Consider the following 13,955-nt stretch of genomic DNA (forward strand, 5'->3'; position numbering starts at 1 on the left):
CTGTAGGACTGGGTGGATTCCCGAGGGCGGAGGGCCACCAGGTGTTTCCCCAGATGGAGGTGCAGGGTCTGAGGATGAGGACCTCAGTCTTCTCTGAGTTGAGCTTCAAACAGCTGCCTTTCATCCAGGCTGTCACGTTCTACATTCCATCCTGGAAGCGGAGTCTGGTGTCTTCGGGATGCTTCATGAGTGAGAGGATGAGCTGGTGTCGTCGGTGTAGGATACATTGCTGAGCACATGCTGTCTCACGTTGGTGGCTAGGGGGCCATGTAAATGTTGAAGAGCGTGGGGCTGAGCGATGATCCTTGAGGTACTCCACAGTTGATATCAGTGGGTTTGGAGAAGAAGGGAGGGAGTCTGATCCTTTGGGTCCTGCCAGAGAGAAAGGAACGGATCCAGTCGAGGGCAGCTCCTTGCATCCCCGCGTCGTGAAGTCTGGCTGCGAGAGTGCGATGAGAATTGGCGTTGAAGGCTATGGAGAGGTGTAGAAGGATGAGGGCCGTGGTGTGTCCATGGTCGAGTAGCATGCGGCTGTCATCAGTGGCAGCGAGGAGAGCGGGCTTGGTGCTGTGGTTGCTGCAGAATCCAGACTGGGAGGCGTCTAGGATGGAGTTCTCTTCGATGAAGGTGGTCAGCTGGGCGTTCAAGAGTCTCTTGGTGACTTTGGCCGTGAAAGGGAGGAGAGAGATGGGCCAGTAGCTTTTCAGGTCAGTTGGGTCGACCGTGGGTTTCTTGAAGAGGGGTTTAACCTCCGTTGGCTTCCAGTCATTTGGGAAGATGCTGGACATGAAGGAGGCGTTGATGGTCAGTCCAAGTTCGGGTGGTAGGGCGGTGGCGGCCCTGTGGAATATCTGCAGTGGGTAGAGGTCTTTTGGGGCTCCTGTGTGGGTTTTCTTCATGGTAGCGGTGATGTGTTTGACAGTGGTGGGATTCAAGGTCATGAAGGTGGGTTTATCGGCGGCATAGGGGGGTAGTGTCCCACCTCTGTCACTGAAATTGTCGTAGAGGGTCTTGATCTTCAGATGGAAGTATGAGCTGAGCTTTTCACAGAGTTCCTGGGAAGTTTTGATGCCCATGGCTTCGCTGGGGGGTTCTGGGATATAGTGTATGATGTTGAACAGTTCCTTGGCATTGATTGCGTTGGTCTGGACTTTGTCTCTAATGAAGGTCTGTTTGGTGTCTCTTATGCACTGGTGGTATTCCTTTGGGGCACTCCTGTGGTTGTTCAGTGCTTCAGTCGTTTTCTGGTTTCGCCAGGTTTTCTCTAGGCATCTGCAAGAGTGTCTGGCTTCATGTAGTTCTGTGAAGAACTAGGCGGCCTTCAGAGTGCGTTGTTTGGCGGGGTGGCGGAGGGGTGCGAGCTTGTCGGCGCAGCGGGATATCCAACAGTGAAGTTCTGTGGCAGCGGAGTTGGTGTTGGTCGTGGCGCTGAGGGGGTCCTGGAGGTGGGTGGTGGTGAGGAGTTCCTCTGTGACCTTGCTCCAGCTCCTTCATGACAGTCGCAGGGTGGGCTTGGGTGCGGTGGTAGTGTTGAAGTTGAAGTGGGCGCAGTGGTGGTCCATCCATAGGGGCTGGGTGGTGCGGCTGAAACGGATGTATGTTCCTCCTGCGAAGATCGGGTTGAGGGTATATCCAGCTCTGTGTGTGGGCATGTTGACCAGCTGCTTCAGTCCGAGGTTGGCTAGGTTGTCGAGGAGCATGATGGAATCAGGGTTGTTGCCGTTGTCGAGGTGGAAGTTTAGGTCCCCGAGTAGAGGGTAGTCGATGGAGGTGATTGCGTGGGGTGAGGTGAGCTCGGCGATGGTGGTTGCGGACTGGGTGCAAGGTCTCAGCGGTCTGTAGATGAGGGTGCCATGTAGCGTGGCCTTTGGGCTGGTCTGAATCTAGAAGTTGAGGTGTTCTGTGTTGGAGTGGGGATCACTCATGCTGTATGTGGAGAGTGAGAGGTGGGCCATGTGTGCGATGGCGAGTCCTCTTCCTGAGTGGTGGGGCGGTCCTTTCTCTGGATCTTGTCGCCGTCGGGGATGGCAGTGGCGATGTTGGGGCCGGAGGTGGCATTGGTCCAGGTTTCCGTGAAGAATGCGACATCGGGCGAGAGGGTGTCGATCAGGTTCCAGATCTTTATGGCATGTTGGTGCAGGGAGCGCATGTTGAGGAGGATGTATGTCAGGGTGTTGGTGGTGCAGGCTTCAGGCGGGCCTTTGGCTGAAGTTGGGGTATTGTCGATGGTGAAGGATCTGCGGCAGGGTCTGCACGAGAACTGTCCATGGGTGGTGTTCGTAGGATCTTACGCAGTCGGTGTGTCTTCTGGGATTGAGTGCGTGGACGGTGCCAGAGTCATAGCGTTGGGGCCTGGGAGAGCCTGGGTTCCTGGCACTGGCTGCAGTCGGGTCACGGACGGGCGCAGACGGGCTTGCCTTAGGCGCCCCAGTGACCCGGCCGCACATCGATCACCATAAGTAGGGGAGGGAGGCGGGACCAGAGGTTGGGAGGCAATAGCGGGCTATGTCGGGGGGTGGGGCGACAGGTGGCAGCAGCGGGGGGAAAGTGACCAGAAAACATAGCGAAAGAAAATAAAAAAAACACTAAGTAAATACAGTGCCTAAAATGCACAATAGTACACTACACAATGGTAACCCAACAATGCAATTAACCAATTACTCTCTATTATCAACCATTCCTAGGTGACCTAATATTTCTTTATGGTCTAATCGTGTCTTAGTTAATTGCCATCTTAGTGAAGTCATATCTAGGGTCCTTTGCTCTCGGTGTAATATTTCTGTTTCTAATCAGGTTAGTTCTTTCTTGAGAACCATTTTGGTCCTGTACACAGTTTTGATCGTATTTCCCCCTCAGCACTAACTTAAATGCATCCCATTCTATTCCTGGCTCTGAGGCGGAACCTTCATTGTCTTGAAAGTAGGAAGCTATATTCTTTGATATATAGGAGCAGAATAGTGCATCCTTGAGCTCAACCACAGGTGATTGCCATGTAGGTATAGTCGACCTAGTTCTACCCCAAGTCAGCCACAACTGTAGTGGGTTGTGGTCCGACAATGTTCGGCCAAGATATTCTGCTTGGGAAACATTTGCAAGGGCTTCGTGTAAACCGTATATAAGATCTATTCTGGATTGTAGCTCATGGAGACCTGAGTATTGAGAGTATTCCCTGTCCTCTTGGTGCAGACCCCTTCATGCATGGTATCCCTGCAAGTCCGTGGACCAAGCTTATAAGCTGCAAGCTAAGGCAATAGATTGCGAGCCAGGGATAAGGGGATGGGAATAGTTCATGACCAGGTTCTCTGTGCAATTAAAGTCTCCTCCCTAAAAAAAGTAGCTAGTTTATCGTGTAATAGTGTAGTTGATAAGAGCAGTTGGAAGGATGCCTGGTTAGTGTTAGGTGCATAAATCAACATCAGCGTTAGCGATTGACAGTCCGACTTTCCTTCCAATACCACATACCTGCCCTCTGGGTCAATATGAGCGTGTTGAATCTCCAGCGGTGTCCCTGGTGCCACCCATATCGAAGTCCCCCTAGCATACTAGAATAAGTAGTAACAACCAATGTTCCCCTCCAGCGTTTACGAATTGCCTTTTGTGTCTGCTTTTGAGATGCGTCTCTTGCAGCAATGCTATATTTACTTTCCCACTTCTGAGGGATTGATATACTCAGTACCATTTACTATACCCTGCCAGACCATGGACATTCCATTTTATTAATGTTAAAATTGGGGCCTATCGTGTTTTTTTGGGTGTATAGCACTGTAACTGTCTGTGCTTTTACCCCGCATAACATATCCTCACTCTCCCAGACCTTAAACCCTACTGTGTATTTTTTAGGCAGGATGTCTGTTTTCATTGTTAGAAAGTATGCATCTGTCTCATATTAAACAAATAAAACAAAATGAACAAACAATGAAGGCCAACTTGCAAACCCTAGCCAGTACACCAATGGGCGGCCTGCCATTTTCACTGAAATGCATGTTAATAACACAAATTTGTGTATCTAAAACCAGTGCTCTATACAGAGGTTTTCATAGGGGGTGCTATTAGTTGGCCAAGTTAGGCACTTCAGGTGATTAATGTTTCCCCGTGCTCCTTTCAAAAAGTGAGTACCAACCCAGTATGTTCATGAGGTAAGCATGCTCATTCCCCCCAGCCACCCCTGTCTTTTCCAAACCTGTGGCAGAATGTCATATCACATCCTCCGCTGTTTGTGGTGTTACTGTAGGGCCATCACCTACTACTGTGGCTATTTTGGTGGCTGAGAAGTGCAGTGTTTAATTTTGTTGAGTCTCTAGTTCTGAGCCAGAGGCCAATGAGGAGGAAGTCAACACATGTTTCTCAAATTCTTGCACTGCTTTAGCTCTTTCATTCATTGCTTGTTCTTTAGAGGTGTCTGCGGATTGAAGTTTTGTGCGTTTCAGCCTTTTCTGCAATATTTGGGGTTTTCTTTGAGGTTGACTCGCCTCTTCATGTCGGTGCTAGACCCACCTGCTCTAGCCTCTCCCAGGCTGTCTCTGGAGTTTTACAGAATTGCGTTGTGCCGTCATGTTGGACTCGTAGAGTGGCCAGGAACTGTAATGCATATTTAATTTCCTGCTCTCGTAGAATCCTTTTCAGAGCTGCAATGGACGGTCTGCGTTCTAGACATCCAGAGTGAGATCATGGTAAATTTGAACTTTGGTATTCTCGACTGACCACGGGCCCCTTGCTTTTGATACCTGCAGGATTTAGTCTTTGTCTCTATAATTGAATCGGTGCGTCATCACGGTCTTTGGTGCTGCGTCTGGGTTGGGTGTTCCACCTGGGACTCTGTGTGCTCTCTCTACTGAGAAAAAGGTTGATTATTTACTTTGCAGTATTGTTCTCACAAACCAGTCTTCTAGGAAGAGTTTCATGTTGTGGCCCTCCGCCTGTTCAAACAGGCCAACTATGCGTACAATATTGCGCTGTGCACACCCTTTGTGGACTTTGAGATGGATACTTCACAGTAGGGGGCAGAAAACTCCTCACATAAAGAGATAGGCTTGTCATATATTTTGTAAATTCCAAGACAAACATAAACTTACACAAAAATGTAAGTTGACCTTTATCAGACCTCCTAACATTTAAAGTAGCACTTGCCTTAAGCAGCAACACAATTTTGGGTTTAGCCATCTTTCAGGGTGTGAAACAGCCTGACTTGGAAAACATTAATTTTAGACTTATTGATACGGTGACCAGTTTCTCAAAACAAAAAACTGGGACATGTGTCATAGACATAGAAGTAAGACTGATAAAAGTACCCATGGCTTTAAGTGGGATAGAAAAATGAGGGTGGGGTCTCTCAAGGGCCGTAGCCGATGTAATTAAGGACATGTCTTGAAACACATAAGCCCAAAGAAATTCTGTACTTAGCTTAGTGGCCCGCCCGAAAAACGGCTGCTTCTGTATGTGTATCCAGGTAAATAATATAACAAGTAACATCACACCTAGTACAAGCCTGGACTATTGGCTTTGTCAATGGTTGTTAGCTACATAAGAGAAATAAGCAACAACGTTGGCTTCGCTGTACACAACATTGAAAATGCCTCAGTTCTGGAATGAGGAGACTGTTTAAGTACTACAACGGGTCTCTTTGAAAGCAGTGAAGGGTGGTGCTGCTGCAGCAGTAAGCTTTTTTATCCATGAGGGCAAAAACTGAGAGCCCAATAGAGACCCGTCCCAGGCTGAGAGAAGTAAAGCAGGTGCACTGAGACACTATTTAAAAACCGGGAAATTTATCTGTTTAACCCGGGCACTACGCAAAAAACAGGACATTTCTTTAATTTGGAGAAAAATGTCAGGACACCAGGACACTGCTCCAAAAACCGGGACCGTACAGGGAAAACCTGGATGTCTGGTCACCCTACTTACTGGGTAACTGACCCCAATTTAAAAATAACCCTGAAATCAGGAAAGCAAGGTTGAATGCTGCCTGGAAGAAAGTCAGGTATTCAGATATAGTGGGTGTGATATATCTTTAACTATCAGTATCAGTTTTGCTTCTATACTGACCCAGCTTGTCTCGTTGTTGGCTCAGTGGTGTGCATCAGAGGTGCAGTATATTTAATAAATCAGTTGTGTGTAAGTTTGTCGGTATGTGCCTGTGGCTGTAAGGCAGTTTGAAAACAAACTATTATCTCTGGGGTGGCATTTGGCTTGTTTTTTGTACATTTCTTGAAATTCTAGTCTAAGCCCCCTTTTCAGTTTTAGCGATGCGAGTTTACATGCAACAATTCAGATCTTAAATTTGGTACTCACCACTTTCAAATCTTCCAGCCGCCACTGCTATATGATACCTGATTCCCCAGTCATGTTCTCTGCCTCGTAATAGGCATGCCAGATGTTCAGTGGCTAAAGCAAAAAGCAATGGGGACAGAGGATCAATAAACCATTGTTCTGATACCCTGCTCCCCATTTGCACCCTGGCTAGCTGATGTGTATACAACAAACCAATCCATTTCAATATGTTAGTGTCCCACCCAATTTTTTCTAAAATAGCAAATAGATACGGCCACAGTAGCATATCACATGCCTTCTCAATATTGGTGGAAAGAATGTCTGTTGTCATTCCATCCAGAGCCAACTTGTCTATTACGTGGAACAGATGCCTCAAGGTGCATGGTAACTTGGTAGAGATGGGGCTAAGGCTACTAAATATAAGTGCCAGGGCCCTCGTCATGAGGCCACTGCAGCTTGCACCACCCATTGCCACTGGCAGAGTTGCCAATCACCGTACCAACACAACTGCCAACCATCCCACTCTTACAAATGTGACAATCCAGACTATTCAAGGCCACCCAAAGCTATAAGAATGGCTTAAGTGACAGGTATTTATTGTATAATGAATTAATAAACAACTGCTGTTGTACTCATCTCTAAATTAGACAGACAGCGCCACCATGTGAAAGACCGTCTTAGTGCCAGTGTTGATAATTAAGTGCAGGTGCCAAACACGGAACCCACCGGCTCAAATTGAGCACTAGGTGGGTCTGCATGCTGTACTCTGTTTATAAGCATGGGCGAATTTTGCGAATCTGGCGTTCGCGAATTTGCATATTTGCGAACTCGCAATCCGCAAAATCCGCGAACTCTCGCAAATTTGCAGATTTTTTTTTTTGTGTTCGCAAGGGTTTCTGCCAGTTCGTGAGGGTTTTGTACCAGTTCGCAATTGCGAACTTACTTGTCGGCTCGCAACGGTCGCGACTATGTTGTTTCTACATCTGGTTCACCATCACAGGTTCCCAGCACCCTCTGTTTCACCACTGCCACCCTCTGTTTCACCCATGCCACCCTCTGGTACATCAATGCCACCCTCTGGTTCATCATCACTGTAGATTATGGGGGGAAAAGCAAGCACACCTGCCCTGCTTCAACTGACATGAATTAATTTGGGGTTGATTTATTAATGTGTCACTGTTTTAAAATTCCAGTCTGGCACCTGCTTCCTTATCTGTAATTTCTGTTGCAGTGCAATTTTCTTTTTCAGGACCTTTGTGGCCTACTTGTAGCTATTCTATTAGCCTGCTGTGAGGGTCAGAGCAGGGCCATAGAATTGTTGCAACTAGCAACTGAACTCTGGAGGGGCCCCAGTTAGGAAGCACTACAGGGAATGGTTACTATTACTAATGATGAGTTTGAACTTTTGCACCTGCTGAGGGCTTTCAGTTTTGCAAAACTTGTTTTTCTGCAGAACAGCAACTGTAATGCCCCAAACAAACATAGGCAACTGAACTCTGGAGGGGCCCCTCAGGAAGTTCTACAGGGAATGGTTACTAATGATGAGTGGACTTTTGCACCTGCTGAGGGCTTTCAGTTTTGCAAAACTCGTTTTTCTGCAGAACAGCAACTGTAATGCCCCAAACAAACTTACTTGTGAAAGTTGATTTCTAATCCAAAAGTGATCCAAAGAAAGTCAAAAGGCTTCAAATCCCAAAAAGTGCAGGCAAATGTCAACCTGAGGAGTTATTCTGATAAAAATCATCATTTTCAGAAGGTCTATGCTGCTTGCTAGTGGATTTCTTGTGCAGAATTGCAAATTTTGTAATTTCGCGAGTGCAAGATTGTTGCTGCCCGCCGTACCTACATGTTCGCAATTGCGAACTCTCGCGATGCGTCGCCAAACTCCCGCGGGATCCCGCAGCAAGATCCAAAATGGCGCAGCACTCGCAAAATATCGAGAAAAACAACTCGGCAAACGCTGAATGACGGTAAGTGAACGCCGCACACCGCAATATTGTATCACCAAGAAAAAAAATCCGCTGCGTGCAAATTTGCAGATTTTCGATAAATTCGCGAGAGTTCGCGGATTGCGAATTTACCAAAAATCCGCTAAATCCGCGAGCGGAACAGATTTTCCGCCCATGCTTATCTGTTTATTTTGGAGGAACTCAATGTCTACCTACAGTCTACAAAAACAATTAGACATATAAAACTTTTGTGCATTGTTCTGTAAAATTTTCAGCTTTATGAAACAGTCTGCAGTGGGTCAAGATACTGCTTACCTAAGACCTTCTACAAACATTTTCTGTTGTGCGCTAGTCCACGAACAATAAAGTGCAAATTTGACAGGAAGCACAAAATATTATGTCCTCATTTTTTGCAGTTAGTATTTATTAAACAATGAGACCAAAGAAGCACCAAGTGGAAGTGCAAGCCTAGAAGCTCATCGGCAGCATCAATAATCAAAATACATTTTAAAATCTATATTTTATCGCATATATACACAACATTACATTAGTAACTGCAAAATCTGCCTTTCTTTGTATGTGGAACCATTGCCATGCAACATGGAAATACAGAAGCATATAGTTCCTCGTTATGAACAGTTTCAGCTGCAAGTATAAACATATGGTGGGGTGCTACAGCACCAAACTCATCATACACCGCTCCCCGATGCGCACCTCTCTCCTGATTGGAATCCACAAGCAGGAAAGGGAAGGACTTTCTTCCTACTCAGTCGACACCAAGAAATCAATCTTGGAGCTGCTTCAGAATGGTGGGAGCAGCCAAAGCTAGCGCTCATTTCGAGGCTGGATTGCTGGGTGCGCACTGCGCATGTCAGGCTGGCCATAGCAATAGAGACGCCCAACTCAACGGGCAATTGCAGGATTCAGCCCCGCCCTCTGCAGGACACATAGAAAGAGAAAATCACCTGATTTGATTGAATTTGTGCCGGAAGGTGTCAATTTCTGCACAAAATCATTCAGCCCCACAAAGCAGGCACCCTTGCACCATGGTGCAAGGGTGCTTGCATTGGTGTATGGCAGCCCAGTGTGCGCCGGCATTGGGGAAAAGGTCAGGAATGCACCATATCACATTGTGCTTATCAACTATCTGTTTTAATAATTCCTGCTCCCAACTTAGGTGGATCATCTTAAGAACTTGTAACTATATATTGTGCTGAATACAAACACCAACTTGTATACTATATACTATACTAAGCACCTGTAAGATATTTGTGTCTAAGTGTGCATCCACGTTAACCAGGACGTATTTTTTTTAGTTTATGTGATTAATTTGTATATTTTTATTATATGTGTTTCTCCCAGCTCATGCAATTTGTCGCTTTGTGAGAAAAAGCTTGTGTATATTTTTATATTTGTGTTATGAGTTCTCTGAAGAGACATGCTTTTAACTAATTGATCATAGTTTTTTTAATACAGATAAATAAAAGATTTATGACCTTTTTACATTGTATTCTTGGATTCTAACTGGTGCTATTAGAATGTGGCATGATTGACAAAGGTATGCGTTTGATGTGTGCATAAAAAAGAGAGCCCAAAGGGATCCCTAGCTTTCATTGCCATATCACATTGATACAGCACATTCCTGCCCTTTTGTTTTGATGTAGGGCAGCACAGCAAGATTCCTTGCTGTGCTGCCCTATGCCAAAACCTCATATATGAGGTCCTTAGTGTTGTATTTCAATGAAAGAGACGCTATTAGGGGCCATCCCCTTAGCCGTCCTTAACTAAAGGGAATAGCATCAGAAGGGGCAAGCAACTAAGGGTGTCCCCGCTATCATCTTTCCCTATAGCAGGGTTTCTGTCTGGAACCAGGCATGGCCCATGCCAGGCGTTATACTGGGGCGGTGACGTCAGGCAGGGGAGGGTCAGGGTGGGGTGTTGTAAAATGCGGGATATGGACTATTAGAGGTAAGTACCGATAAAAATAAATAAAACGAATTTCGTTGCCCATGCTGCATCGCCAAATGTGATGCAGCGTGGGCTACGAAATTCGTTTTATTTATTTTTATCGGTACTTACCTCTAATGGTCCATATCCCGCATTTTACAACCCCCCACCCTGACCCTCCGCTGCCTGACGTCCCCGCCCTAGTATAACGCCCGGCACGGGCTGTGCCTGTCTGGGATCGCCACTGAAACCATGGTGGATCTGGGAGAAAAACTTGTTACTGGGCACTGCTCTTTGGGAGTCTGTTTCCAGAGTGTAAGTGGAAGTAGTTATGCGAGTCCTGTAGATGAACACCTACTTTTTGTGTCTATCTCTGGGAATCAGATTTTCCTTTGGCATGTAACAGCTGGTCAGGCAGGGATAGTGGTGGTGGGGATTGGGGTGGATAAGGAGTAGACTCTCTGTGCCAGAGATTTCTAAATTTGGCACCTCGCTTCCACTAAGGCTTCCTTGGTGTTTTAAGTGCCCCCAACCCCCAAATGAGATCATAAGTGCCTAAGATGCTTGACAAAACAGCGTCAGAAGAACATTATTGATGCTGCAGTGCCACCTGAATATAATTTGCCTGCAACCATCACTAAGAAGGCAAATGACTTTTGAGGGTTTGTGCTCATTACAGTAGGCTGGCATAGATCATTATCCTTTCCCAATTTTGTTTCTGTAATGGCCAAATCTTTTTCCAAAATAAGACTGAGGGGGTAATTTAATAACAATTTTCTCTGGGTTTGTGTCATAAAAGTTACACAAACCAGCACAAAATGTTTTATTATTTGCATCCCTGTGCAAAAGTTGTTTTGCACTGGAAATTGAATAAAAGTAATGCAAAGTTGCACAAAGCACTGTCTTGCTTTACTTAGTTTCAAGGGGGCATTACATGGATGTTACCATGCAACCACCCACCCTTTTTGGAGCCAAACCCTATCTACCAAAAATGTGAGACAGAGTTTTGTGTCAAAATATAACGCCTTTTGAAACCTGGCATTAAATGGTGAAACTGTTTAATTTCTCCTTTCTTTTCCGACTTTGCATGTGTGCTGCACTGTACAGCACACATACAAAGGAGGAAACGTTTTCAAAGTTTTCTAGGCATAGTATCTTGCGCTGGCAGGGACACCGTCCAGTAGAAAACCTATGCTTGACTCTCGCACACACCCTTGGACTATAGCGCAAAGGTGTGTGCGTGACGCACGGCCAGGGGCGGATTGGCAAGGCGGGCATTCGGGCATGGGCCGAAGGGCCGGTGCCTCAGTGCCCTCTGTGGGCCGTTTTTTTTCTCCCCTGTCCCAGCCCACAGAGAGTGGACTAGGAAAAGGGGAGAAAAAAAACGGCACACAGAGTGCACGGAGACAGACAGAGAAAATGAAAGCAGCCTCGCTGAGCGGCGGACAGTGATTGTCAGCTGTGTGGCCTCTCCTTCACCCCTGCCCTGCCAAGCAATCAAGCTGAGGCTGGGGAGGGGTGATTGCAAGAATCGGCCTCTCTGGGGGCCAGGTGTTTCTCAGGCCTTTGAGCCATTTTCACCTCGGCCCCCCTGGGGCCCATGCAGCCCAGAAACGGTGTTAGTCTTAACACCTCGCCCACAGCCCTTCACATTCAGGGCATAGTGGGCGAGGAAGAATGGGTCTTGCTGTGGGGGCCAGGTGATGTTTGGAATTTTTTTATTTTATATATTTATTTATGCAATTTTATATAGCGCCGACCTTACCCGAAGGTGTCAGAGCGCTTCAGACTAGGAACAGCAATAATACATGAGGAGAAAAATTACAAGTGGACAAATTACAAAAGCAAACGTTAAGTTACATGAATCAAAAGTGACAATAGTGAGCAACCAAAATACATGAGGTAGCAATCAGTACATTACAGGAGGAAAAAGTGATATGTGTGCAGGTTACAAAAGCGTACAAAGTACAAGTAGAGGTATAATACTGCAATAAATGGCAGACACTCCAGCACAAGAACAAACGTTACGTAGGCAATGGTGGCACTTGTGCAAGTATCTAAAGCAAACAAAAGTGAGAGGTAGCTTACAGTGTGATACCAGAGAAAAGTGACGTGTGCAAGTTACAAAAGGGTACCATACACAGGTACAAGGGTAATACTACAGTAAATGGTAAACACTCAAACTGCCAGAACACACTGGGAAGGCACTTCCCATGCTCCAGCTTCACCTCAGCCTCCCCCCTGGCTACCTTGGATGACCCAGAAAGCTATGTTTTGTGCTCCCCTGGCAGGACATTTTCCCGCGGCCTAGGGGGCTGATTAATTTACTAATTGCAGGGGCCTTACCTCTGTTCATGTGCTCCTGAGCTGAAGGTCTGGGGAGGGCTAAGTAGGTTAGTAATAGCAGGGGCTATGCTGATTTTCAGGTGCTCCTGTGCTAGAGGGATGGAATAATTTTGTGACAGAAAGGGGCCTTGCTATATTTTTAGTTGCTCAGCATGTAGGCCATTGTCACCTTGGCCCTGTGTCCTGTGCAAGAACAGTATCCTCCCACTTTCATTCTTTGGCTGTGCAAATGGTGTTTCATGAAAGGGCACGCCCCTTGAATGTGGGCCACGCCCCATAAATATGGGCCACGCCTCTTGAATGTGGGCCACTTTTTTCGTCAGTGCCCGGGCCGAATTGTGATCCCAATCCGACCCTGCGCACAGCAGCACATTTCTGCACCGGCGCTAGGGAGAGGAGACTACAAGGCCCTCCACGGGGCAGGACCAGAATATCTGAACCACCCCTCATGTTCCACACTCCCGCTAGACAACTCTGCTCTGCTGAACTCGCCCTGGCCACCATCCCATGGATCCACTAGACCAACAGATGAGGAAAATCCTTCGCCTGCCACGCCGCCAAGATCTGGAACACCCTACCCCTCCACCTCAGGCAATCCATGTCATTGACCCAGTTGAGGAAAGATACAGGCCTGGCTTTTCGACTGAACCTCCGCACCCAGACGGATCAGCAGACCACCCCCCGCACCTTGAGACCTCACGGATGAGTAGCCGTGCTTTGCAAACCCTTGATTGATTGATTGATTGATTGATTGATTGACTAGAGAGCCATATCCCCAGATAGTGTGCTCCCTCCCTGGCACGCATTTTTGCCTGCTGCGCTACGTTGGTTAACACTTTAGTAACTCTGCTCCTAAATGTCTATCACTAAAGAACTGACTTCATTAACAGTCTTCATCACCATGTAAGGAATTTTCTACTTCACCATCTTCCTTTTGATCTGCTCTCCCTGGCTACCATATTTCTGCAAATGATAAAAAAAACTGTTGTATCAGAAAATGAATGTTCTATTTTTTAAGATGAAAGTACAACTGAAAAGCAGCTGCCTAGAGGATATTCCAGCGGTCATAGTGTATTAAAAAAAAGTAAGGGAACTGTGATGTTGTGAATAATGGGGTGGGTTGAGTAAGCGTGGGGACTGAGTCAAAGGCGTGGCTAAAAAAACGAAATATTCTGTAACTTTTTTCGTCCTTTCACCTTCAGGTTTGTACATATAAAATAACAGGCAGCTTAAATGTAAAGTAATTCAAGTTAAGTTAATCAGTGGAAAATGCACTATCGTAGTTTATGAAACCTCTAATAGAGGTCTGTGTCTGTAATCAGAAAGTCACAAAACTGAATTATGGTTGGAGCCGTGGAGAATAGTTAGTGGCCTAACACAGGCCTCTGCAGCCCCAGCAGCGCAGGGGCATGTGTTATGCTCAGTAGCGGCCAGCATTGCTCACGGGTG

The sequence above is a fragment of the Lissotriton vulgaris genome, chromosome 5, assembly GCF_964263255.1.
Source record: "Lissotriton vulgaris chromosome 5, aLisVul1.2, whole genome shotgun sequence".
Lineage (NCBI taxonomy): Eukaryota > Metazoa > Chordata > Amphibia > Caudata > Salamandridae > Lissotriton > Lissotriton vulgaris.